The 5,825-nt window shown below is 40.3% G+C and overlaps 1 long non-coding RNA gene across 1 annotated transcript; it reads left to right on the top strand.

The window, feature by feature from the left end:
* Positions 1-225: 225 nt before the first annotated feature.
* LOC116558228 lies at positions 226-3,951 on the top strand. Its single transcript, XR_004271912.1, has 2 exons — positions 226-292; positions 3,321-3,951. It is a non-coding gene; the product is annotated as an uncharacterized LOC116558228 (long non-coding RNA).
* Positions 3,952-5,825: the final 1,874 nt, after the last annotated feature.

Genomic DNA, 5,825 nt, shown 5'->3' on the forward strand with positions numbered 1-5,825 from the left:
ATTTAACTTGTTCACAGTGTTTTCATTCCCTTGTGTATCTCCTCACAATCTTCTGGAGAAATTAAGTATTATTGTCCCAGTTCACAGGAAAAAGAAACTTAAAAAATGAAATTGAGGAATTTTTTGCTCAAAATCATACATTTAGTTAAGTTAGCATCCGTATAATTAATTTTTTTATTATACTACATATTTATATGGAATAATGTCTTTTTATTTTATAATCTCTTCTACAGAATTTAATCTTAGGAAAGATCAAAACAAAAAACCTAAGCAGAACTGGAGTGCCTACCAGGTAAGGCCAGGATCTTATTCAGGTTTAGCCGGGCTATAAAAACTCTCTTTCTCCATTTCCAGGTGTCTTAGTCCATTTAGCATTGCTATAACAGAATACCTGAGGCTGGGTGATTCATAAAGAGGTGCCGGGCGCAGTGGCTCACGCCTGTAATCCCAGCACTTTGGGAGGCAGAGGCAGGTGGATCACGAGGTCAAGAGATCGAGACCATCCTGGTCAACATGGTGAAACCCCGTCTCCAGTCAAAATACAAAAAATTAGCTGGGCATGGTGGCACGTGCCTGTAATCTCAGCTACTCAGGAGGCTGAGGCAGGAGAATTGCCTGAACCCAGGAGGTGGAGGTTGCAGTGAATCGAGATCGAGCCATTGCACTCCAGCCTGGGTAACAAGAGTGAAACTCCATCTCAAAAAAAAAAAAAGAAAAGAAAAGAGGTATATTTTTGCTTATGATTCTGGTGGCTGGAAAGTTCAAAGCTAGACAGCTGCATCTGGGGAAGGCCTCAAGCTGCTTCCTCTCATGGTGGAAAGTGAAAGATGAGTGATGCGTGTAAAGAGATCACATGGTGAGAGCGGAAATGACCGAGACTGTGGAAGCCAGACTCATTTTAACAACCTGCTCTTGCTTTCAAAGACACTAATTAATTCCCACAGAGTGAGAACTCACTTACTTCTGCATGAGCATCTATTCATGAGGAATCTGCCCTGCCCTGTGACCCAAACATCTCCCATCAGGCCCCACCTCCCAACACTACACATTAGGAAGCAAATTTCAACATGAGTTTTGGCTGGGCCAAACCATATCCAAACCATAGCACCACGTAAAAGCACAAAAGAACAAGTTTCCCCTAAAGCTTCTGGAGAAAAAGCAGTTACCCTGCACAGTGTAGTTAAATTGAGTAGGTGAGACTAGAGGAAAAGGCCCATCAGATCCAGCAGTTTCAGTTCTTCTGTATAATTGAGGAAGAACCCCAGATGTTCTCCTCCTGACTAAGCTAGCATTGACTTGTTATAAAGAAGCTGGTGGACCAGACTACCTGTCATTAAAACGGAGTTTGCCTTTTTGTCTGGATCACAAAAAGGAAAAAAGACTGCTTAATTTGCTGAAGGGCATCAATTAGTGCCAATCCAAACATAAAAATAAAACAGGTGGAATCTTTAAAAACATATTCTTTGAAGCAACCATATATTAGGACACATTACCAACTCATGGAGCATTTTAAAGGAGGCATTGGGTGAGCCTAAGCCAGACAATTAAAGACATCAAACTCATGCTGGACAATATTAATCCAGTTTAGCCTAAAGCTGCCTCCTTACATATTTATGTTCTAAAGGTTTTTCTGTACATCGTGAACTCCAATAAATGGAGGTGTAAACTGACCATAGCCCACACGTATACTAATCACTGAGTTTGGCCAATCGAATGTAGCCAACTGTTAGAATGGTGTTCAAATAAGGCAAACACCAACCTGTAACCAATCCAGCTGTTTCTGTCCCTCACTTCTCATTTGTGTACATCATTTCCTCCCTTTTTCTTTTGTCTATAAATCTTCAACCACATGGCTATGCTGGAGTCTTTCTGAATCTGCTGTGATTCTGGGGGCTTCCTGATTCATGAATTGGTGATTATTCAATTAAACTCCTTTAAATTTAATTCAGCTGAAGTTTTTCTTTCAAAAGCAAGAAACCATCAGTCCTTCCTCCTTTTCCCCACTACCACATGGTAATTTTACAGCTAGTGCTCGACTTACAACCACGATTGGTTCCGACAGACTGGTCGTAACACGATTTGGTCGTAAGTTGAGTAGGCTATATGCACGCGGAGATGGTAGTGCTGCCGGAAGCTGGTCCGCACTGTCGTACGCCCAGCTGGGCAACGTTTGCGCTGCCAGACGCGAAGCAGTCGTGGCTAGTGATTGTGGTCGTAAAGCTGAATGGTCGTAAGTTGCATAGGTCATAAGATGATCAATATCTGTACTTGTTATTGTTTGAGCTCAATGAATTTAATCTGATGCAGCTACAGAGAAGTCCTGGAGGGTGCTAATCGCTAATATTATCACAGGAGTGCAAGAGTAATCCCCAATTCATGGTTTAGTTTTCTGTGTTTTCAGTTATCCACAGTAAATCATAGTTATTTTTGTTAATGATAAAGTATTTTGAGAGAGTCATGATACTAACACAACTTTTATTACAGTATATTGTTATAATTATTCCATTTTGTCATTAGTTATTGTTAATCTCTTACTGTGCCTAGTTTATAAACTAAACTTTGTCATAGTATGTATGCATAGAAAAAAATAAATAGTATATATAGGGTTTGGTACTATCCATGATTTCAGGCATCCACTGAGGGTCTTGGAACATATCCCCCACAGATAAAAGGGAATTACTCTTTTTTTTTTTTTTTCCTTTTTTGAGAGAGAGTCTCACTGTATTGCTCAGGCTGGAGTACAGTGGCACAATCTTGGCTCACTGCAACCTCCGTCTCCCAGGTTCAAGAGATTCTCCTGCTTCAGCCTTCTGAGTAGCTGGGATTACAGGTGCCTGCCACCACACCCAGCTAATTTTTGCATTTTTAGTAGAGATGGGGTTTCGCCTTGTTGGCTGGACTGGTTTTGAACTCCTGATCTCAAGCGATCTACCCACCTTGGCCTCCCAAAGTGTTGGGATTACAGGTGTAAGCCACCGCGCCCAGCCAGAATTACTCTATTTCGAGACCAAGGTTTTGCAACTTGGAATTGAGAGCACTATGCAAAAAGTTGTTGCTAAATGGAAATTGAAATTTAGTTATGTTTTCAGAATTGGGCTAGAACTTTTGGGTGAGTGATTGTACTACAGCTAGTTTTATGAATATATGGTGTACATGGTATGATCGAAGGAGCTCTAGTTCAATATCTTGAAAGTTCAAACCCACTGCCTGTCATTGCACCATAGGGGATTCATTCCTTTGGGAATTAGAGGCTCCTTAATCATGTAACTTTACTGCCAGAACTTGGAATTGAACTTGCTTTCTTTGAATTTTCCATCTAGGGGGTTTCGCTTCACTTTGATGCTGCCCTTAGCCAGCAGCCCTGGAGAACAAGTGTGAGTGAGACTCATAAGAGAAGGAAGACTTCAAGAAGAGGGCTCTGGAGTTAGTGACAGGGGACTCACAGAATAAGTTGAGTAAGTTCCAGTGAAAGTCTGCTTCCAGGTAGAACTTCTATCCCCGCCTTTTGGAACTTGAAGTACCTGTTTGTTATTTGATAGACTGTATGGCACCCTTCTTCCTAGATGTACTCAGTGACATATTTTTAAAATGGAAGAGAAATGACTTTAACATGAGGAATTGTGAGATCCCTTAGGGCATCATGAAACTAAGGGAAAAAAAATATGTTGTCAAGTCAGCCCTGCAGTGGCTGGAGAAAGCAACCACATTTCTTTTTAACATAATTGTACTGTCTCTGTCATTTTGTCATCAATATCAAATTAGCAAACTAATGATTACAAATGAAAAGAAAAAGTCAGATCTGGAAATGTGACAGAGTAAGTGAGACAGACCAGCCAAGGTTACCCGATACAAGGGACTTTTGATGCTAAAAATGAGATGATCCTGGGCAAATCAGGATGGTTGGCCAACCTAGGTGAGTCGCAATTTAAATAAACCCTGAGTTCTGTTCTTTGCATGAGTTGGTCTCTGCATTCAAAAGGTTTGCTCAGTTGGGAAGAATGTTTCTTTAGAGAAAATGTCATGCGGTGCCATTGTCCAGAAACATGCATTTGGAGCACACTTTTGGAACCTTGGTGAGAAGCATGGCAAAGATCTGACTGGCAACATAAACATACTTTTATTTTTTAGCTTCAGGTCCTGAGTGTGGTTAAGCCTCAGAGAAAGCAAGGGAACAGAGAAGCTATTCTGTGGGTGATTGAGGGCAAAGAGGCACAGGAGACATGTAGACCCTGTCCATAGCAGGGCACAGCACTCGCCCCAGATACCTTTCATCTGCATATCTCATCCCAAACCTGCTCAGTGCTTTCCCACCTCCTTTGTTCCAGAATACCTTTCTCTTTCTTCTGCAGCTGCAGGAAAAAAAAATACTGTCTATGCTCCCAAGATCTTTTGAAATTCCACTTAAGGGAGAGAGTATTACTGGCTACCTCTCTCTCCTTTAAATTCTCATGGGGTCAATTTTCTTCTGTTGGTGTTTATCTACTGGTTGTAATGATAATTAATTTTTCATGTCTTATCTCCTCAGCTGGGTTGTGAAGAGAGAGCTGAAACAGGATTATTTCTTCTTTTTTAAAAACTTTTCTCTGATGTGTTGCATAATGCCTAGCCCAGGTTGTCTAAGTCAGCACTATCCAATGGAAACATCAGGTGAGCCACATTTGTAATTTAAAATTTTCTAGCACATTGAAAAAAAGTAAAAAGAAACAAACGAAATTAATTCTAGTTATATATTACTTAGCCCCTATATCTAAAATATTATTTCAACATGTAATCAGTGTAAAAAAATCACTAAGATACTTGTTACATTATTTTGATTGTGCCAAGTGTATTTTATACTTCAGCACCTCAGTTTGGATTAGCCACAACTTTTTATTTTTTTTTTTTTTGAGACACAGTCTTCCATTCTGTCACCCAGGCTGGAGTACAGTGGGGCAATCTCAGCTCACTGCAACCTCTGCCCCCCAGGTTCAAGTGATTCTCCTGCCTCAGCCTCCTGAGTAGCTGGAACTACAGGTGCACACACCATGCTCGGCTAATTGTTGTATTTTTAGTAGAGAGGGAGTTTCACCATGTTGCCCAGGATGATCTCGATCTCTTGACCTTGTGATTCACCTACTTCGGCCTCCCAAAGTGCTGGGATTACAGGCATGTAATCCAGGCCTGGATTCGCCACATCTAAAGTGCTCAAGAGTCACATGTGACTAGTGGCTAGTGGCTACCATTTTGGACAGCACAGGTCTAAATGATAAGTTGAGAGAATGTACTAATGCAAACGATGGAGACTATATAAGATGGAAGGAGTTTAGTCTGACTCTGTAATCAATGAAAAGATATAATGAGTTTTTGAAAGGACTGCAATAAAGTGTCAACATAATACAAGTAGCAGTTAGGGAGGTGAATTTATAGAAATCAAGAGAAAGGTTGATTTTTGTGATAAATACATGGAGGAATAGTAGCAGAACTTTGTGATTGATGGAATATAAAAAAGTAAAGAACAGAAAGGAGCAAACAATAACTTTCAAGTATTAAGCCTGAAGTACCAGGAGAATAGTAAGAAGAAAATAGGAGAGAAAAACGAGTCTAAGAAAGAGATGAATTTGTTTTCTACCATATAGTTTCAGGTGGTGGTACCTTTATCTCATCCGAGACTGAATGTGGAACAAGAATGAGAGATGAGTCTTAGAAAGGAGTTTTGGGGGTTGATGTCATCAAGTTGTTTGGGCCTTAAAGATGCATAACAACCTAGATTGTGAAGATTGATGGACATAAGAATGACTCAATAATTTAATCTTAAGAGTGCCTTAGTTAGCAAGTAAGACAAAAAG

This window comes from Sapajus apella, unplaced genomic scaffold (assembly GCF_009761245.1).
Source record: "Sapajus apella isolate SASKATOON/1434 unplaced genomic scaffold, GSC_monkey_1.0 scaffold21, whole genome shotgun sequence".
NCBI lineage: Eukaryota > Metazoa > Chordata > Mammalia > Primates > Cebidae > Sapajus > Sapajus apella.